The sequence below is a fragment of the Corythoichthys intestinalis genome, chromosome 14 (assembly GCF_030265065.1).
Source record: "Corythoichthys intestinalis isolate RoL2023-P3 chromosome 14, ASM3026506v1, whole genome shotgun sequence".
In the NCBI taxonomy this organism is placed as follows: domain Eukaryota; kingdom Metazoa; phylum Chordata; class Actinopteri; order Syngnathiformes; family Syngnathidae; genus Corythoichthys; species Corythoichthys intestinalis.
In genome coordinates, this window is record NC_080408.1 from 12431711 (window position 1) to 12454686 (window position 22976).

The 22976-nt window shown below is 40.3% G+C and overlaps 1 long non-coding RNA gene across 3 annotated transcripts; it reads left to right on the plus strand.

Annotated features, from left to right (window-relative positions):
* The first annotated feature begins 8901 nt into the window (after positions 1–8901).
* LOC130930215 (uncharacterized) lies at positions 8902–9719 on the plus strand. 3 transcript variants are annotated; one of them, XR_009067013.1, is made up of 4 exons: positions 8902–8933; positions 9035–9136; positions 9223–9300; positions 9504–9719. It is a non-coding gene; the product is annotated as an uncharacterized LOC130930215 (long non-coding RNA). The 3 variants fall into 3 exon arrangements; XR_009067012.1 differs by having other exon boundaries at positions 8919–8933; positions 9020–9136; XR_009067011.1 differs by lacking the exon at positions 8902–8933 and having other exon boundaries at positions 8976–9136.
* Positions 9720–22976: the final 13257 nt, after the last annotated feature.

Consider the following 22976-nt stretch of genomic DNA (forward strand, 5'->3'; position numbering starts at 1 on the left):
TAATATGTGTCACAATTATTAGCACCTCTGTTGTTAATACTTTATACAACCCCCTTTTGCCAACAAAACAAGGTCTGGGGACTGAGATGGCCATGGGAGGAGCTTGATTTTGTGTCTGGTGAACCATTTCTGTGTAGATTTGGCCATATGTTTAGGGTCATTGTCTTGCTGAAAGACCCAGTGACGACCCATCTTCAGCTTTCGGGCAGAGGGCAACAGATTTTGATTTAAAATGTCCTGGTATTTCAAAGCATTCATGATGCCATGTACCCTAACAAGGTTCCCAGGGCCTTTGGAAGCGAAACAGCCCCACAGCATCACTGACCCACCCCCATACTTCACAGTGGGTATGAGGTGCTTTTCAGCATGCGCATCTTTAGTGGCACGCCAGACCCACTTAGAGTGTTTGTTGCCAAAAAGCTCAATCTTGGTCTCACACAAAAATACACACGGTCCCAGTTGAAGCCTGGGACCGTGTGCTTTGGTCAGAGGTATATTAACATACAGAACAAACACCGTATTTTTCAGACTATAAGTCGCACCAACCGAAAAATGCGCAATGAAGAGGAAAAAACAAACAAACATATAAGTCGCACCGGAGTATAAGTCGCATTTTGGGGGGAAATTTACTTGATAAAATCCAAAACATAGAACAGATATGTCATCTTGAAAGGCAATTTAAAATAAGAATACAATAGAGAATAAGTGAACAAGTGTACAGCATGACAATGATACATGATGCATGAACAACGAAATGCGAACGCGGCCGGTATGTTAACGTAACATAGCTATTAAGAGTAATTCAGATAACTATAGCATAAAAAACATGCTAACAAGTTTACCAAACGATCAGTGTCACTCCAAAACACCAAAATAACACGTGAAATGATATAATAATGTGTTATTAATTTCCACATAAGTCACTCCAGAGTATAAGTCGCACCCCCAGCCAAACTATGAAAAAACTGCGACTTATAGTCCCAAAAATACGGTACAAACTTGTTAATAATCTCTTACCTATCCAGAAAAGTAAAAAATAGACATTTGACCCTCAACATTGTCTGTCTAAACAAAAAAATTAAAAATATCTGAAAAAGACTTCAGGAAATAACAAAAATAAATAAAAATGGAGCCTCCCTTCAGGTAAAACACAGCTGCTTCTGTCCACATGCACAGACAAAATCCACAAAAAAATGAAAGCTCCTTTGGGTTGCTTTAAGATCGCATAAATAAAATAAAAATGAAAATTGCTAGAAGGGGGTACACATCAGTTCACTACATTTCTCACAGTTTAATTAATGTTAAGAGTTGAAAACACATACAGGCGGACACTTCCCTCTAAGTAGCTTCCAACTCGAGTTTTGCCGGTTAGCAAATTCACACAGTTTAATGTTATGCTAACTCTGATGCAGGTCAGACTTTCAGTAGCAAAATTAGTCATGTGTTCCCCATCTCCACCTTTTTACATTATCTGCAGTGGCTGCTGCTGGCCGAAAAAGAAAACTTCTAATATCCCTCATCTTTGAAGGGGGAGTAGGAGGCGCCATGTCGTATTTCTGTCGGGACTGTGAATGCGTGTGTGTTGGGGGTCAATCAAGTTGTGCGGAAAAAAATGGACCGGCACATTCAGCAAGTGAAAAGGGATAAATGTAAGTTTGAACAAGATGAAAATAATTCACTTAATAATGGTAAAGTCAATTCTATCCTTACAACATATGGGAAGACAATCTTTTTTCTTTTTCTTTCTTTTTTTTTTTTTTTTTTTTTTTAACCTGTCCTGTTCAGCTGTTTGACACGGAGAATGGAAGTCTAAGTGTCCGGTTGGTCTGAACAGTTTTAATGTTTCACATTAAGAGTATGACATACTCCCATTGTGATCTCGTTTATTATGACAAAGCAGCGAACAGGAAGGGGTTATGGGGGAACAGAAAAAGATGAAACACAAGAAAAGAAAGAAAAGCAACTACAAGAAACACATTGAACGTCTACACTAACTAATAATATGTTGGTGCTATTATCAGCTAGAGTTATTTCCGGTTGACACCATGTGGGGGGGCCTGTTGACCAGGGAAAGAAGGGAATGGGGGACGGGGAGACTGTAAGCTAAGTGATTGGGAGCAGTTGAGTGTACACAAATCAGCACTGTGATCTAGAACCCAGTAATCGTATGAATCCCTTGTAAGTGTAAGCCCGTTGGCAACCAACCCTACGCCGCCCCACCACCAATCCCGGCACCAGGACCCCCTACCCGAGCACGCCCAATCACAACCAGCCACATGCAAGCCCAACCAAACATGTGACAGCCAAGCTGACAATCTAAAGACAATCTAGTAGACAATCTAAATGACCTATATAGCTGAACTCATTATATAATGCAAATAAGGTTGCTTAAAATTTGGTGGGGACAATTTGAGCATCCTGAAAAGTTGCTAGTGTTGTGTCCCTACCGTCCCTATGCAAACCTACGCCCTTGCTTTTTTCCCTATATATAATCCACATTTTATCTGAAATACTATTATGGGTCTGAACATTTTTTATTCTACATTTTGATGTTTTTCAAAAGCTTTTTTGTTACGTATTTCTTTGAACTATCCAAATCCTCTACTTTTTGAGGCCACTGCCTCACATATTCAAACAACATGGGCTATGTGATACAGCTAAAAATGGTGCTTACATTGTCGTATGAATTTGCTGTAGGTGGATCTTGGACCACAGATGGATAACTCCTACTGCATGTGGAGACCTGGCGCGTGCAGCTTAGTGGCCGTCCAGGTGATTGTTATTTCTTACCTTTTCGTTATCCATTGATAAAACTAACTGTACATTTCTGTTATTCAAGAAACGTCCAACTCCTCCTCCTTCACCACCTACTTCCTAGTCTTCCAACTCCTTGCCGTAAAGGATGGGTGTTTCAGCGTAGACGATGAAACAATAATAAATATGGCTGATCATCCTTTTGAACTGTCACTTTCAACTACACAGACTATAGTTATATTGTTTTCGAAAGACAAATCCTTTGTATTTGCATCACCTTGACATGTGTCAGACAATAAACACCCTCCATATACGAAAGACCTGTGCTGACTTGTTGTGTCATTGCACCCATCATTGGTTAAGACAAAATGAGGAAGATTTTTGTTGTTGTTGCATCAAATATAGAGAAAGTTGATGAGCAACCTGTTAACCTCTGTGTAATGGTGTGTCACATGGGAGCCACTTCCTCTTTTGGGTTTCTGTACATCGTGATTTCTTGGATGGCCTCGCGTTTGAACTGCGCTTAAAACACATCATGGAATTAATTTACAACATACAGAACTGTGAAAAAGGGTTTGTCCCTTTTCAAACGGCTTTTACAGATTAAGAGCTTTAAACAAATGTAAATACAGAGATAAGCCAAGTCAACACCAATTGAATGGCATACAAAAACAGCATTTGTTTATAAGCATTGATTTTTTTTTTTTTTTTTGTTCGCAGTAAAATATTGACCCCCAATCCGTAGGGGGCCTATTTTTAATGTAAAATTCAAATATTTTCAAAACCAAAGGCGCCAGCGACATAAAACCAAAATAGGCACCTCCCTTAGGCATATATGGGTCTCCATGGGCAGCGACACCAAAAAATTCAAAGTCAGTCCCTAATAAATTCCCGATTAATTATTTACTATACAAGTATAGCAAAACTTAAAATGGCTATAAAATTCTCAAATTTCACCTTGTGATATCAGGCGGGGACAGGTAGTGGAGGGCCGTTCCATTCCTTTTCCAGAGCTGAAGAATCAAGTCAAAATGCCGCCAGCCCAAAGACTACACTTCCCAGCATGCCGCACAACGCATCCAGGTGTGGCTACTTAAGCCACCTAATTGCAGCTGGCCTGGAGGACAATATAAAAGAAGACCAGATGAAGGGAAGGGGGAGGCGGAAGGAGCATTACAGAGAGACTTGGAAGAAAGTATTTTGAGAACAGACCTAAGTTGCCATTTTTAAGACATTTTAGTATTTCGATTAGAACAGACCTAAGTTGCCATTTTTGAGACATTTTAGTTGATTGTTTGCTTTGTTACTGTTGTGCCACATTCGGCCTTTTTCTTTTGGGGAAACCCGCAGTTTTTTCTGATTAAAGGACTGTTTGGTTGGACACCTTGGCGTCTCAAGCTCCTTCCTGGCCAGGCCTACCTCGTGTGCGGTCACAACCTAGATGCATACAAATCGCCAAATGCAGAGATAATTACCCATATTTTCAGGATCAATAGCAATATTTAACATATCAAAGTTTTTGACCAAAATAGCAATTTATTTATTTATTTATTTTAATTTAGTGCAAGTTTTTAAAACCTAATTAATCACTCAGTCTTTACATCAGAAGCATAATACTTAAAGCATGCAGAATAATCTGAATTTTATTCAACAAAAGCAAAATTTGCATTTTTCTATATACAATCACAATTTATTTAGGTTGACTTCTGCTATTGTGTAGAGATACAAAATCCAACATGGCGGCCGTCACAAAAGAAAGCCCTTTTTCAGTTGAAAATTCTTATAAATGCTTATATCGTGAAATTTCTATAGATATGAATGTAAAACAGTCTAGATTCTCTGTTAAAAGCAAATAAATGGCAGTTATCGTTCATTTTACGTAAATAATTCAAGCAAAAGTTAGGGTGTTGTGTAATCCAACATGGCGGCCGTAACGAAACAAAGAGCTTTTTAAGTTGAAAATTTTTGTAAATAAATTCTTAACTCGTGGAATTTCTACAGATATTAAGGTAAAACAGTCTAGAGCCTTAGTTAAAAGCAAAAAACAGGTAGTTTTCGTTCATTTTACGTAAATAACGTATTGGCCTGAATATAAGAAGGCCCTGATTATAAGACGACCCGCTCTTTTCCAAGACTCAAGGTTGAAAAAAAGACTTTTTGAACACCAAATTAATATTTATACAGAAAATAATTACAGTACATCTGAAACAAATGATTATTGTTATGTTGGCTGGAGGATGTGACCCAAAAGCTCAGCAGTGAGAAGTCAGCTAACAGAAGCAGCCCGAGGGCGTATTTATTGAACACAAAAAAGAGGGAAAACCGGTGAGAAGCTGTGGCTCTGTAGATTTTCTGGCAGTGCTGGAAAGGCTGGGATGGCTTGGAGTTGCTGTGAAGAAAAAGAGTTTCAATGAGTCAAAGTTTGGTGGATTTAGTGGCCTGTACTTTACCATGTGAGGTTAGGTGAAGCTCTGGCGTTGAATGACGTGCAGACCGGTCTTTTGTAGTGGCAGGCTGTTGATTGTGAAGTGGAGGCAGGTGTGGAGATTGATGACAGGTGTGCACAGCAGAGTCAGTGAGGAGTGGGAGGAGGTGAAGGTGAGTGAGCCGTAACAGATTATAACAATATATTTGAGAGAAAAAGTTATTTTGCCTCATTCAAATCTTAATATCTGAACATTTAAATATGTAAACTAAAGTGCAATCACATTCGGAAATGTCTGGTTTTTGAAATGTAAATAAACCAATCTATTGTGATAAAACAACAAAATTGCAATAACTGCATTAACCATCAAAGTGAAGTCTAACTGTAACTGTAGTCTTGAAACAAATCTGAATAAGGAAAAACATTGCAATAAAATAATGTAAACTGGTTAAACTTGAGAATAGCTGAGATCTGTCATGACAGAACATCGCTTCAATGATATCTGAAGCCATCTAGCGTGGTGAATGGGTATAATGTCTAGACCGCGAATATAAGACGACCCCCACTTTTTCAGTCTTATTTCAATGCAAAAAACACCTACTTATATTCGGGCCAATACGGTATTTCAAGCAAAAGTTACAGTATTTTGTAATCCAACATGGCAGCCGTCATGAAACAAAGAGCTTTTAAAGTTGAACATTCTTGTAAATAAATGCTTAAATAGCTGAATTTCTACAGATATGAACGTAAAACAGTCTAGATTTGTGGTTAAAATTGAAAAACGGGCCGTTATCGTTCATTTTACATAAATATTTCAAGCAAAAGTTACGGTATTGTGTAATCCAACATGGGGGCCGTCACGAAACACAGACCTTTTTAAGTTGAAAATTCTTGTAAATAAATGCTTAAATCGCGGAATTTCTACAGATATGAATGTAAAACAGTCTAGACCAGGCATCGGGCACCTTTTTGGCTGAGAGAGCCATGAACACTACATATTTTTAAATGTAATTTGTGAGATCCATACAATATATTTAAAACCAAAACTACAAGTAATGTGTGCATTTTGTGTAATTTCAACACTTTTAAAGTACAATAGGTCTCTGAATTCTTAATAACATTGTTATGCTGTTGCTAATCAGTGATGAGTATTTCTTACCATTGATGAGACTTCTGGTGCTGCATGGATTTGCTGATGGCTTTGTAGTCTGGTTGATACTTGGTGGTGATAAGCTGGGAGGCGTTGAGAAATTTAGGATGCGTCTCTTTTCATGTTCACAAAACATTTTTCTTTAGCGAACTCAGTGAAAGACTTGAATAAATCCTCCCCTGTTGTTGTCCCTTTCGTAGTCAAACTCTTGCAATCACGCTGAATTGGGAAAAATAGCTTATGTCTGTTGACTTATCCGAAGCAAGGGGGGAAAAAAATCCTCATTTATGTCGTTATGTCCTCCTGAAGGGTACGATACTCCTCGTCTTTTTTTCTTTTTGCCATCTTCTCAAAAGGGTTTCTAACAACGTGGAAAACGAAACTGAAAACGAAGGAAGTTTACGTCCTGATCTCACGCACAAGTGCACATCGGCCACTATTTTTGTCTCTGCCTCATCTGTGTTGCCTATGAAATACATAGACAGACAGACAGACAGACAGACAGACAGACAGACAGACAGACAGACAGATAGATAGATAGATAGAACGACATGTATGTTTGCCACTTTCCCACTAAAATTACTGCAAACCGTCGCCGTTTCGCGCAATGCGCAATTTTTTTGTTGTTGTTGTTGAAATAATGATAATTAAAGATTTGTCTGCGAGCCAGATGCAGCCGTCAAAAGAGCCAGATCTGCCTCGCGAGCCATAGGTTCCCGACCCCTGTTTTAGACTCTTGGTTAAAAGCATAAAAGAAAAAGAAAAAAAAACGCGCAGTTATCATTCATTTTACATAAATATTTCAAGCTAAAGTTAGGCAATTTTTTCCATCCATTTCATTGTATTCAAAACATTTCAAAGTGCATGCATGGTGCGAAAAATTACCTTGAATCCTTGACCAAATCACTCATGAGACACTCGTGCCTTCTTGTATGCAGTAAAACATTTGTTCTATTTTCACTTAAATCCGGCGTTAGAACACAACGTGTCTCCGGACCCCCTACGGCAGTGCTTCTCAATTATTTTCTGTTACGCCCCCCCAAGGAAGACGTAAATGTTTCGCGCCCCCCCCCAACTCTCTGCCGCCACTGTAAATAGTATCATTCGTCTATATTACTATTATAAGTACGCCTCAGCCTAACATTGTGTCTTTTTTCTATTAAAGAAAAAAAGTAACATAGATCAACTTATAATAAAGAATAACTTTTTTAACATTGTGATGCTTGTAACAGAAAAGACTTAATGCGCATCACATCCAAACTGTAAAAATACACTCAAGGTACATTTTTGACCATTTGATACTGAAAAATAAAATGTAATAAAATCAGTAAATAATAACAAATTCAAATTGATTAGAAACATTTACTCTTCAGGACAACATGCCAAAAAATTTGACCGAAAAAACAACAAAACTGAATAGAAGGGGGGAAAAAGGTCTCTGGACAGAAGGAAAGTTTTTATTTTCGCTGATTCACCACAGTGCTCACTGGTTTACTGATATAACACTGACAAAGCGGGACGATTGTGACAATTGGCAATATTCGGCACATTTTCGCTGAAAAACAATCAAGCGACTTATCAATGAGATTGAGGTCTAATGTCTTGAAGTGGCGTCTTAACTGATTTGGCTTCTCCGCTATAATCATTTTTAGACTCAGTAAACAGTGGTCTTTCCTCATTTCCCACTATATTAAAAGTCAAAGGCAAACGGCCCGAAAAAAGCGCATTCTCGGCGGCCGAGGGAGAACCGTAGGTGAGGGCGGTGGTCGTGACGATCCCAAGCCGAAAACGGCACTTCTCGGCCGGACACGTGAGAAAGACAGTGGGTCGCTGCGTGAGTCCAGCTCTGCATGAGTCTCTTCCGTGTGCTCTTGCTTACTTCAAAAATACTGCACGCACTTTGAAAATGAGAGCGCCACTGCCACCCACGGAGTGGATGTGCAAGTACACTTTATTCTAGTACGGCAAAAAAAAAAAAAAAAAAAAAAAGCATGTTCCCCGAGGTCACTCGCGCCCCCCCTGGCATCGCTCTGCGCCCCCCTGGGGGGGCGCGCCCCACCATTTGAGAAGTACTGCCCTACGGGAAGGCGTGAGATGTCTGTGGGAGCTGTCTTGTTAACTGATGGTGGAGTCTACGATCATAATATAATAAAAATGTTTTTGCTTTAAAATTATATATTTAAACTTTCCATAATGTCCTTGTTTATTATCTTTTTTTTTTTTTTCCGTAGAATACTTTTTGTTGATAAAATATGACTACACTTCTTTCAAAAAAAACATTTTACACTACATAACATTTTTTGCTGGAGAATATACAACTTTTCACCTTACAGATGTATAAATATTCCACAATTCTTTCTTCAAAATAAAATTTCTCACTTGGAATAAACTGACAGTGTATGAACTTCATTTTCTAAAAAAAAAAAAAAAAAACACGCCTGGATTTTGATTTGGCGTAATTCGTGTACAGTTCATTGTATTTACAATACTTGTACCTTTCTAGACAATGAATTATTTTTCTTTCTACCACATTTCTGATATTGTGTTTCCTCATACAGATACATTCCTCAAATGTGAAATCTTGATGATGACATCTTTTGAGAAGTGAGCTCATTCGACTAACTGGAAATTGTGACTGCTGTGTGGGTTTGTTTTGGTTGTTGAGTGTATATAAATGTGAACATTGGAAGGAGGTTTGTGTTCAGATTGGTGACGTTTGGTGAGCCATGGACAAAAGGGAGCTCGACAAAGCAGGGAACTTGGCAAACACTACCACTGGGCCGGTGGACAATCAGCAACATGATCAGGTAAGAAGCTCGTCATTTTTCCTTAAAGAAAGCAGTGCATTCCAATTTAGGGTGAAGGTGATGATTGTTTTTTGTTTTCAATAAAGGGAACAGCTACCACATCAAAACCGGATAAAACCTCCAAAAACTGGTTTCTGAGACCCGGCGCATATTCACATTTATCGGTACAAAAACATTCTCGAAGTTGTCATATCCTAACTCAAATCAGTCCAATCATAGATTCATGCAAATAAAGTATAGGATTGCTATTATTTGCTACAAAAGTTTCTCTCAAGCGTATCCTGGATATTTCAAAAAAAAAAAAAAAAAAAAAAACTTTCCTAACCCTTGATGTCAATTCTAACGCTTTTGCTTTGTCATTCTTCAGGGTATTGGTAAGGTATCACCTCAGAATTCAACAACAAAGTGAAGAAGGACTTGACGAGATGCAGGAAAAATGGGTTGTTTTTTTGCTCTGCTGTATGGAACTTTCAATGAGGCCGCAGTCATATAACTGAAGATTAGAAGTGTTCATAAAATGTGCTGTCCTCCAAAATGTAATTACATGTGTGTTGCACTGCTCATTAAAAATGTGGAAAACGTGCTCTATTCTGTGAAGTTGATTGTTTTCAGCTAGCTCGTCATAGTCCTGTTTGTCTCTGTCTTTATCCCTCTATTAATATATCATTTTAATTCCTATAATAATGACAATAAAGAATTGAGTTCCAGTGTCATACACCATAATTTTCGGACTATAAGCTGCTACTTTTTTCCCTCATTTTGAATCCCGCGGGTTACAGTCATGTGCGGCTTATTTGTTGGTTTATTTGGGTTAATAGGTAACACTTTATTTGACAGCGGCGTCATAAGACTGCCATAAGACCGTCATACAGTACCTTGCAAAAGTATTCGGCCCCCTTGAATCTTGCAACCTTTCGCCACATTTCAGGCTTCAAACATAAAGATATGAAAATTAATTTTTTTGTCAAGAATCAACAACAAGTGCGACACAATCGTGAAGTGGAACAACATTTATTGGATAATTTAAACTTTTTTAACAAATAAAAAACTGAAAAGTGGGGCGTGCAATATTATTCCGCCCCTTTACTTTCAGTGCAGCAAACTCACTCCAGAAGTTCAGTGAGGATCTCTGAATGATCCAATGTTGTTCTAAATGACCGATGATGATAAATAGAATCCACCTGTGTGTAATCAAGTCTCCGTATAAATGCACCTGCTCTGTGATAGTCTCAGGGTTCTGTTTAAAGTGCAGAGAGCATTATGAAAACCAAGGAACACACCAGGCAGGTCCGAGATACTGTTGTGGAGAAGTTTAAAGCAGGATTTGGATACAAAAAGATTTCCCAAGCTTTAAACATCTCAAGGAGCACTGTGCAAGCCATCATATTGAAATGGAAGGAGCATCAGACCACTGCAAATCTACCAAGACCCGGCCGTCCTTCCAAACTTTCTTCTCAAACAAGGAGAAAACTGATCAGAGATGCAGCCAAGAGGCCCATGATCACTCTGGATGAACTGCAGAGATCTACAGCTGAGGTGGGAGAGTCTGTCCATAGGACAACAATTACACTGCACAAATCTGGCCTTTATGGAAGAGTGGCAAGAAGAAAGCCATTTTTCAAAGATATCCATAAAAAGTCTCGTTTAAAGTTTGCCACAAGCCACCTGGGAGACACACCGAACGTGGAAGAAGGTGCTCTGGTCAGATGAAACCAAAATTGAACTTTTTGGCCACAATGCAAAACAATATGTTTGGCGTAAAAGAAACACAGCTCATTACCCTGAACACACCATCCCCACTGTCAAACATGGTGGTGGCAGCATCATGGTTTGGGCCTGCTTTTCTTCAGCAGGGACAGGGAAGATGGTTAAAATTGACGGGACGATGGATGCAGCCAAATACAGGAACATTCTGGAAGAAAACCTGTTGGTATCTGCACAAGACCTGAGACTGGGACGGAGATTTATCTTCCAACAGGACAATGATCCAGAACATAAAGCCAAATCTACAATGGAATGGTTCAAAAATAAACGTATCCAGGTGTTAGAATGGCCAAGTCAAAGTCCAGACCTGAATCCAATCGAGAATCTGCGGAAAGAGCTGAAGACTGCTGTTCACAACACTCTCCATCCAACCTCACTGAGTTTGAGCTGTTTTGCAAGGAAGAATGGGCAAGAATGTCAGTCTCTCAATGTGCAAAACTGATAGAAACATACCCCAAGCGACTTGCAGCTGTAATTGGAGCAAAAGGTGGCGCTACAAAGTATTAACGCAAGGGGGCCGAATTGCACGCCCCACTTTTCAGTTTTTTTATTTGTTAAAAAAGTTTAAATTATCCAATAAATGTTGTTCCACTTCACGATTGTGTCCCACTTGTTGTTGATTCTTGACAAAAAAATTAAAATTTGATATCTTTATGTTTGAAGCCTGAAATGTGGCGAAAGGTTGCAAGGTTCAAGGGGGCCGAATACTTTTGCAAGGCACTGTAATTATGACATGACATTATCATGGGCAAAAATGAATGTTTGTGACAGATGTCATTCAGTGTCATCCGGCCAAGGGGGCCGAATACTTTTGCAAGGCACTGTATATGGGAAATGACAGACTTGGCGGCATTAGTAAACAGCCGCCATCTTAAAGCGGTGAACCTTCCTAGCGTACCTAAGCAACTTTTTATCTAAAATACTCCTAAATCGGCAAAATCTTGACTTGAATCTATCTTTAGATGATGAAACAGTTTTAAAATTTTCACATGTCGAAAGTAGACTGAAGGGAACTAATGCAGAAATGTGAGCAATTTTAGCAGTTGATTCACAACATTAAATGACTACCAAATGTAGCAGAGGTTACAGTTTTTTTTTGTTTGTTTGGGATTTTTTTTGTTTTTTGTTTTTTTATGAAAAAAAAAAAAGAAAGGTAACACCAGTTACTTTGCCAAGTACCTACGGTATTGGCCCAAATATAAGATGGCCCTGATTACAAGACGACCCCCTCTTTTTCAAGACTCAAGTTTGAACTTGAGTTTGAACTTTTTGAACACCAAATTAATTTTCATACAGAAAATAATTACTGTACATCCGAAACAAATGATTATAACAATATATTTGAGAGAAAAAGTTATTTTGCCTCATTCAAATCTTAATATCTGAACATTTAAATATGTAAACTAAAGTGCAATCACATTCGTAAATGTCTGGTTTATTTATATTTCAAAAACCAATCTATTGTGATAAAACAACAATATTGCAATAACTGCATTAACCATCAAAGTGAAGTCTAACTGTAACTGTAGTCTTGAAACAAATTTGAATAAGAAAAAACATTGCTACAAAATAATGCAAACTGGTAAAACTTAAGAGTAGCTGAGATCTGTCATAACTAGGGCTGTCAAACGATAAAAAAATTTAATCGCGTCAATCACAGCTTAAAAAATAATTAATCGTAATTAATCACAATTCAAACCATTTATAAAATATGCCATATTTTTCTGTAAATTATTGTTGGAATGGAAAGATAAGACACAAGGAAGATATATACTAGAGCTGAAACGAATACTCGAGCAACTCGAGTAACTCGAGTTTAAAAACTGATCCGAGTAATTTTATTCACCTCGAGTAATCGTTTATTTTGACAGCTCTAAGCATCACGTTTTGCTCGGACTACTTTTAATGCGGGACAACGCGCTGATGTCACGTGCGTAGAGGAAGAAGAAAAAAAAAAAACTTACTGCAGCCGACAACCGCTACAAACGACGCCGACGTTGCTAAATACTAGCCCGCTCATGCTACGTTAGTTGCAGGTAGCGTCCAGTGAGTCTCATAGAGATCACATGTATGTTGAACTAGATGCGCATTGACAGACTAGGCCGCATCTGGGCAGCGTTAGCAAACAGCCGCCATCTTAAAGCAGTAGAGCACTAAGCGCTAATAAAGAGCGCTAAACGCTAATATACTGTATAAGATTAACGTTACTGTCACTACTAGCTCACCTTATGTTAGCACTGCGGAGGGCTAGGTTTCAATTAATTAAGACCGCTTCCGATGCGTGGCTAACGTGTCTTACATACAGGCTATAACATAACATAGCATTGTGGAGTGATGAGGGTGTCAAATAAAAACTCAATAATGCTAACTATCAATTTTAGCTCAGTAGTCATTGCTGGATAAAACACCAAGTAGCACTAGTCCCCAGTGTGCTCCAATACAGCCTGTATCATACATTTATTTTGAACAGTGCAAAAACTCAAAATCCTATCAGGACTTACAGTTTAGACTAACTTAAAACTTAACTAGAACTTTATATATATATATATATATACTTTTTAAAAATAAGATCTAAAGGTTTTTTGAGTGAAAGCAGTGAATTAGTCATTTTTTAAAATTCTAGTTACATCTGAGATGCAATTGTTGGCTGTTTTCAACAATATACATTAAAAATAAAGACATTGATTGACTGAAAATGATTAAATGTCTTGTTTTCTTATGAATATCTATATTTGCTCTTCACCTAAAAATATATTTGTTTTATCCGATTACTCGATTAATCGATAGAATTTTCAGTCGATTACTCGATTACTAAAATATTCGATAGCTGCAGCCCTTATATATACATTCAACATACTCTACATAAGTACTGTATTTGTTTATTATAACAATAAACAAGATGGCATTAACATTATTAACATTCTGTTAGAGCGATCCATGGATAGAAAGACTTGTAGTTCTTAAAAGATGTTAGTACAAGTTATAGAAATTTTATATTAAAACCCCTCTTAATGTTTTCGTTTGAATAAAATTTTAAATCAAAAAATAAACTAGTAGCTCGCCATTGTTGATGTCAATAATTACACAGTGCTCATGGTGCTGAAACCCATAAAATCAGTCGCACCCAAGCGCCAGTGGAGGCCGACAAAACACCAAAAAACACAAGTAACAAGTGGAAATGACACTGTGCTGTCATTTTAATCTGTTTGAGCGGGGCATGTGCGTTAAATGCGTAAAAATATTTTAACGTGATTAATTTGAAAAATGAATTACCGCCCGTTAACACGACAATTTTGACAGCTCTAGTCATAACAGAATATCGCTTCTATGATATCTGGCGCCATCTACCATTGTGAATGGGTAAAACGTCTAGACCGCAAATATAAAATGACCCCCTCTTTTTCAGAATTATTTCAATGCAAAAAACACCGTGTTATATTCGGGCCAATACGGTAATTCCTCTAACATTGAGGTAACTGAGTTACTAACAATTACTTTTACGTGAGAAGTAATTTGTAACTGTTATTAATTACTTATAAAAAGTAAGATTAACAACACTGGTCATAAAGATGAAGTCTGCAAAACGAAAAGTGACAAAAGCGGAGATTTTATTCTGCCAATTTGTTGCCGAACACAATTTGCCAGCAACTATTGCTGATCACTTCTCAGAATTAGCAAAAGAAATGTTCTCTGACTCAAAGATTGCACCGGTATGTTAATTTTATCAATTGACCTTTTTAATTTACATTTGGACACACAAATAAACTACCTTCAAGTCAAACGGAAGTGCCATGAAGTGCAGCCATCAAGACATGATAGAAATTGCCAAAAGTGCTACATACAATTATAACAGAAGTCACTGTTAAATTTTAGTAATCATGTTGTAGCTGAAGATATCGATTGTTCTCTGATTGCACCAGGTTATATGTTACAATATTACCAATAAATTCATATTATTTTAAAAATTGAATTTTATTTTTGTTTCATATTGCACGCTATATACAACGTTGGAGGATTAGTCACCAATTTGTAAGGGCATAAGTCATTATTTGTAAGATTGCCAAGGGCCTTGGGATGACAGGTATGCAACAGTCTTGACAGCAGGTGGCAGCAGAGGTTGACTGTCTCCCCCAAGAGAACAGTGATGGCCAAATGAAGCTTTTTGAAGCAATGAAGCTTTGCGGCCAATTCAAAGCTTCATGGTGGTTCATTTCATATGACAGTCTTAAATGCCGCTGTCAAATAGAGGTTTACCGATTGATATCTTTTGGTGTAAGTACCCCATAATACAGTGAGGGCAGCAGCGGTTTATAGTCCAGTGCGGCTTATCTATGAACAAATGCTATTTTCGTGTCAATTTGGTGGGTCGCATCTTATAGTCAGGTGTGCCTTATAGTGCGAAAATTACGGTACAATTTAAGAGTTACTTTTTCCAAAACACTTGACGTCAATTCAAACCCTTTTGCTTTGTAGTTTTGTCATTTCTTAGGGTGGCCCTGCATTTTATAATTAGGCCAAATTCACCAACTTATCACTGTATTTTACAATATGTGTAAAAAAGTTATCTCGTGAGAAATCTTGATGACGACATCTCTTTTCAAGTGAGGTCATGTGAACTAAAAGGAGGTTGTTACTAGAGATGTCCCGATCGCTCGGGTCCGATCACGTCATTTTCAAAGTATCAGAATCGGCAAAAAAATATTGGACATGCCTTTTTTAATATACACATATATATACATATATATATATATATATATATATATATATATATATATATATATATATATATATATATATATATATATATATATTTTTTTTTATTTTTTTTTTTTTTTTAATTAAATTGTTTTCTAATTATATTTAACGTTACAGGCATTATATGTGACACTCATCCAGAGTCTTTAGTTTAGGCTTAAAGTAGGGTTATCAAATTTATCCCGTTAACGGCAATAATTTTTTTTTTTTTTTTTTTAAATTTATCACATTAAAATATTTAATGCAATTAACGCATGCGCTGCACGACCCACTCACGCATTGTCGGGTTCAATCTGTAATGGCGCTGTTTTACCTATATATAGAGCTAAAAGGCAGCGTAAAATGAGTAGAGTGAATTTTGGCAGTCTTTGGAGAATTTTTTTAATTGGCTAAAGCCTTACAATCCCTCTCCCTATGACTAAAAATATTGTGGGAAGCAATGTGGGGAAGAAAGGTAGTAATTGATCTTTTTCTTAACACCCTATGTTATTTCCCAACGCAGAGAAGATATATCAATTGGTACCACTACGCACAGTCATGGTTGCACTTCCCATCATGCATTTGGGCAGAACAGTTAAATGGCTACAGTATCCTTTACTGAAAGCTCAACAAATACTCTAGATGGCAATATTTAGTCACAATATTCAAAGTCACATTTATCATTTAAGAATTACAAGTCTTTCTATCCCTGGATCCCTCTCACAGAAAGAATGCTAATAATGTATATGCCATCTTGAGGATTTATTGTCATAATAAACAAAACCAGTACTTATGTATTGTATGTTGAATGTACTGTATATATTCGTTCGAGTTTTATTCATTTTTTTCTTAATGCATTGCCAAAATGTATATGATCGGGAAAAATTATCGAAAATGATTGGAACTGAATAGGGAGCAAAAAAAAAAAAGCAATCGGGATCAGCAGATACTCAAACTAAAACAATCGGGATCGGATCGGGAGCAAAAAGACATGATCGGAACAACCTTAGTTGTTACTGCTACTTTTGGTTTCTGTTAGTATCTACAGTACATACAGTAAACACAGCACTGAAAGTTTGAACAAAAGGGTGCTGGTGCTCCTTTTGCGTTTGCACGCTTTCATGCTCGTCATTGGGGTGAATTTGCCTGACGCTGCCACTGGGTTGGTGTACAAGTGGCAACTGCATCAGGTGAGAAGCTTTTCACTGTCGCTTGAACATGACAGCGCATTCCTATTTTAAATGGCGCAATGAGAGGGGAAAAAAATAGACTAGTGGAGTATAAAGTCACAGGCCTAGCCCAACTATGAAATAAAAGTGTGACTTAAAGTTTGGAAAATACAGGATTTTGTTTACATGTCAGCAATTTCTGCCTGAGATTTAATCATGACTTCCATAAACAAGTTACAGGCAGTGGCCCATCAGAGGGCTCAAGGGAAGGTTCCATTTGAGATGCCTAGTACTTGAGGTAAACCAATGGGATTTGTCTCCTGTATCTGCAGCCCGTGTATATAAGCAGGCATCCTGAGTCAGCTGTGTGAGAATCCCAACATGGACAAGCGCAGGCTAACTTTGCTCTTGTGCGTACAGCTGATTCTGCTTCTCGCGGCCTCGCCGATGACCCGTGCCTCGACCCTCGCGGGAGTACCGCCTCAGCCTCCACCTACACCTCCATCTGTGCGGGTACGATTTCATTTGGAACTTTAAATAATTTCCAATCTTGGTACAATAATTCATGAAGACAAAAAGTTTTATTTTGCTTTAATATATTCAAAAATTATTTTCTCACAGGTAGATATTTCCCTCAAAAACAATACTTACATAATATACTGTGACATTTTAAAAAATGTGACTTTGTCAAAGATACAACTTTTCACCTAGAATATACATATTTCTAATATCCTCAAAATGTAATCCTTTTTCCCCCGCTATATAATCCACATTTTCTCTGAAATACTATGATACAGTGGGGCAAATAAGTATTTAGTCAACCACTAATTGTGCAAGTTCTGCCACTTGAAAATATTAGAGAGGCCTGTAATTGTCAACATGGATAAACCTCAACCATGAGATACAGAATGTGGGGGAAAAAAACCCAGAAAATCACATTGTTTGATTTTTTAAAAATTATTTGCAAATCATAGTGGAAAATAAGTATTTGGTCAATTCCAAAAGTTCATCTCAATACTTTGTAATGTACCCTTTGTTGGCAATAACGGAGGCCAAACGTTTTCTGTAACTCTTCACAAGCTTTTCACACATTGTTGCCGGTATTTTGGCCCATTCCTCCATGCAGATCTACAGCAATGATGTTTTGGGGCTGTCGTTGGGCAACACAGACTTTCAACTCCCTCCACAGATTTTCTATGGAGTTGAGATCTGGAGACTGGCTAGGCCACTCCAGGACCTTGAAATGCTTCTTCCGAAGCCACACCTTTGTTACCCTTGCTGTGTGTTTGGGATAATTGTCATGCTGAAAGACCCAGCCACGTCTCATCTTCAATGCCCTTTCTGATGGAAAGAGATTTTCACTCAAAATATCTCGATACATGGCCCCATTCATTCTTTCCTTTACACAGATCAGTCGTCCTGGTCCCTTTGCAGAAAAACAGTCCCAAAGCATGATGTTTCCACCCCATGCTTCACAGTGGGTATGGTGCAATTCAGTATTCTTTTTCCTCCAAACACGAGAACCTGCATTTCTACCAAAAGTTCTGTTTTGGTTTTATCTGACCATAACACATTCTCCGAGTCCTCTTTTGGATCATCCAAATGCTCTCTAGCGAACCGCAGACGGGCCTGGACGTGTACTTTCTTCAGCAGGGGGACAAGTCTGGCAGTGCATGATTTGAGTCTCTGGCGGCGCATTGTGTTACTGATCGTAGATTTTGTTACTGTGGTCCCAGCTCTCTGTAGGGTCATTCACTAGGTCCCCCCGTGGGGTTCTGGGATTTTTGCTCACCGTTCTTGTTATCATTTTGACACCATGGGGTGAGATCTTGCATGGAGCCCCCGATCGAGGGGGATTATCAGTGGTCTTGTATGTCTTATATTTTCTAATAATTGCTCCCACAGTTGATTTCTTTAAACCAAGCGTTTTACCTATTGCAGATTCAGTCTTCCCAGGCTGGTGCAGGTCTACAATTTTGTCTCTGGTGTCCTTCGACAGCTCTTTAGTCTTGGCTGTAGTGGAGTTTGGAGTGCGACTGACTGAGGTTGTGGTCAGGTGTCTTTTATACCGATAATGAGTTAAAACAGCTGCCATTAATACAGGTAACGAGTAGAGTCTCGTTAGACCTCGTTAGAAGAAGACCTCTTTGACAGCCAGAAATCTTGCTTGTTTGTAGGTGACCAAATACGTATTTTACACTCTAATTTGGAAATAAATTCTCTAAAAATAAAACTATGTGATTTTCATTTTTTTTCCCACATTCTGTCTCTCATGATTGAGGTTTACCCATGTTGACAATTACAGGCCTCTCTAATCTTTTCAAGAAGGAGAACTTGGACAATTGGTGGTTGACTAAATGCATATTTGCCCCACTGTAGGTCTGAACTTTTTTGACTTCATATTTGGATTTTTTTTAAAAGGTTTTTTTTGTTTCATATTTCTTTGAACTATCCAAATCCTCTATCTAATTCTTTTTTTTTTTTAATATGCAGTCTACATTGTTTTTCAACTTCTTACACTTCTTACAACTTCTACACTTCATCCAAGATGGTGATTCTGCTAAATATGGTGCTTACTGTGTTGTACGAATTTGTTTTAGGTGGGAAAGGAGAGGTCTCGAGTGCAATTTTTCAACTGCATGTGGAGACCTGGCGCGTGCACATTACTGGCCACCGAGGTGATTGTTATCTCTTACCTTTTTATCATCCATTGATAAAGCTAACTGAAGACTTCTGTTATTCAAGGGGCCTCCAAGTCGTCGTTTTCCACCACCTACCTCCTCTCTTCCAAGTTCCAACTCCTCACCCTATAAAATGGCTGTTTAAGCGGCGACGTTAAATACGACTGATCATCTTTTTGAACTGTCGCTTTCACCAGTATAGAATGATGTGATATTATCCAATGACCATGCCTTTGTATTTTCATCACCTTGACGCATATAAGATAATAAACACCCTCCATAAATGAAAGGCCTGTGTTTGGATTTGTGTTTGATCTTGTTCGTGTCATTGCAGCCTTTGAGTTACAACGATAGGCAGACATTGCCATCAAAGGTTAAGACAAAATGAGTAAGATTTTGTGGTTGTTGCGTCAAATGAAGCGAAAGATGATAAGCACCCTATTAACCTCTGAGTTGTGGTGTGTCGTCATGGCTGGCAGTTCCTCTTTTGGGTTTATGTGAATCGTTATTTCTTGGATGCCCTCTTGTTTGAACTGCACTTAAAACACAGAATGGAAAGACCTATTGCAAAGTCCCGCCCCCTTGTAAAACTTGGCTCTGTCAAATTCTCTCAGTAACAGTGATTGAGTTAACAAACAATTTATGAATGATGGTGGGATATGGTGTGAAGGAGTGGTGTGGCATTTTCTTTATTTTCATGACTATTTAAATTGTAAATTCTCACTGAAAGTAATAAAATTATTGAAGGAGACAGTACCTTTTCTTGTAGGAACCGTCTAACACTTTGCATTATTCTAACACACTTAATATAATCAATCAGGGAATAGTATCGTTTCTCGTATTTACTGTTTGTATTACTGTAACACCATCCATCCATCCATCCATTATCTTCCGCTTATTCCGGGGTCGGGTCGCGGGGGCAGCAGCTTCAGCAGGGAAGCCCAAACTTCCCTCTCCCCAGCCACTTCAGCCAGCTCCTCCGGCGGGATTCCAAGACGTTCCCAGGCCAGCCGAGCGACATAGTCTCTCCAGCGTGTCCTGGGTCGACCCCGGGGCCTCCCGCCGGTGGGACATGCCCGGAACACCTCTCCAGGGAGGCGTCCAGGAGGCATCCGAACCAGATGCCCGAGCCACCTCAACTGGCTCCTCTCAACGCGGAGGAGTAGCGGCTCGACACCAAGCCCCTCCCGGATGACCGAGCTTCTCACCCGATCTCTAAGGGAGAGCCCGGACACCCTGCGGAGGAAACTCATTTCGGCCGCTTGTATCCAGGATCTTGTTCTTTCGGTAACGACCCACAGCTCGTGACCATAGGTGAGGGTAGGAACGTAGATCGACCGGTAAATCGAGAGCTTCGCCTTTTGGCTCAGCTCCTTCTTCACCACAACGGACCGGTGCAGAGTCCGCATCACTGCAGACGCTGCACCGATCCGCCTGTCAATCTCCCGCTCCCTCCTACCCTCACTCGTGAACAAGACCCCAAGATACTTAAACTCCTCCACTTGGGGCAGGATCTCATCCACGACCCGGAGAGGGCATGCTACCCTTTTCCGGCTGAGGACCATGGTCTCGGATTTGGAGGTGCTGATCTTCATCCCAACCGCTTCACACTCGGCTGCAAACCGCCCCAGTGAGAGTTGGAGGTCACGGCTTGATGAAGCCAACAGCACCACATCATCTGCAAAAAGCAGAGATGAGATGCTGAGGCCACCAAACCGGACCCCCTAAACGCTTCGGCTGCGCCTAGAAATTCTGTCCATAAAAATTATGAACAAAATCGGTGACAAAGGGCAGCCTTGGCGGAGTCCAACCCTCACTGGGAACGAATTCGACTTACTGCCGGCAATGCGGACCAGACTCTGACACCGGTCGTACAGGGACCGAACAGCCCTTACCAAGGGGCTCGGTACCCCGTACTCCCGGAGCACCCTCCACAGGACTCCCCTAGGCACACGGTCGAATGCCTTCTCCAAATCCACAAAACACATGTAGACTGGTTGAGCGAACTCCCATGCACCCTCGAGGACCCTGCCGAGGGTGTAGAGCTGGTCCACTGTTCCACGGCCGGGACGAAAACCACACTGCTCCTCCTGAATCCGAGATTCGACTTCCCGACGGACCCTCCTCTCCAGCACCCCTGAATAGACTTTACCGGGGAGGCTGAGGAGTGTGATCCCTCTATGATTGGAACACACCCTCCGGTCCCCCTTTTTAAAAAGGGGGACCACCACCCCGGTCTGCCAATCCAGAGGCACTGTCCCCGATGTCCACGCGATGTTGTAGAGGCGTGTCAGCCATGACAGCCCTACAACATCCAGAGCCTTTAGGAACTCCAGGCGGATCTCATCTACCCCTGGGGCCTTGCCACCGAGGAGCTTACCAACCGCCTCAGTGACTTCAACCCCAGAGATCGAAGAGCCCACCTCAGAGTCCCCAGACTCTGCTTCCTCAAAGGAAGGCGTGTCGGTGGAATTGAGGAGGGCTTCGAAGTATTCTCCCCACCGACTCACGACGTCCCGAGTCGAGGTCAGCAGTACACCATCTTCACTATACACAGTGTTAATGGTGCACTGCTTTCCTCTCCTCAGACGCCGGATGGTGGACCAGAATTTCCTCGAAGCCGTCCGGAAGTCGTTTTCCATGGCCTCGCCGAACTCCTCCCATGTCTGAGTTTTTGCCTCGGCGACCGCCGAAGCCGCAGTCCGCTTGGTCAGCCGGTACCTGTCAGCTGCCTCCGGAGTCCCACAGGCCAAAAAGGCCCGATAGGCCTCCTTCTTCAGCTTGACGGCATCCCTTACCCCAGGTGTCCACCAGCGGGTTCGGGGATTGCCGCCACGACAGGCACCAACCACCTTACGGCCACAGCTCCGATCGGCCGCCTCAACAATGGAGGTGCGGAACATGGTCCACTCGGACTCAATGTCCCCCACCTCCCCCGGGACAAGGGAGAAGTTCTGCCGGAGGTGGGTGTTGAAGCCCTTTCTGACAGGGAATTTTGCCAGACGTTCCCAGCAGACCCTCACAATACGTTTGGGCCTGCCAGGTCTGACCAGCATCTTCCCCCACCATCGGAGCCACCACACCACCAGGTGGTGATCAGTTGACAGCTCCGCCCCTCTCTTCACCCGAGTGTCTAAAACATGCGGCCGCAAGTCCGATGACACGATCACAAAGTCGATCATCGAACTGCGGCCTAGGGTGTCCTGGTGCCAAGTGCACATATGGACACCCTTATGTTTGAACATGGTGTTCGTTATGGACAATCCGTGACGAGCACAGAAGTCCAATAACAGAACACCGCTCGGGTTCTGATCGGGGGGGGCCGTTCCTCCCAATCACGCCCCTCCAGGTCTCACTGTCATTGCCCACGTGAGCGTTGAAGTCCCCCAGCAGAACGAGGGAGTCCCCAGAGGGGGCACTCTCCAGCACACCCTCCAAGGACTCCAAAAAGGGTGGGTACTCTGAACTGCTGTTTGGTGCATAAGCACAAAC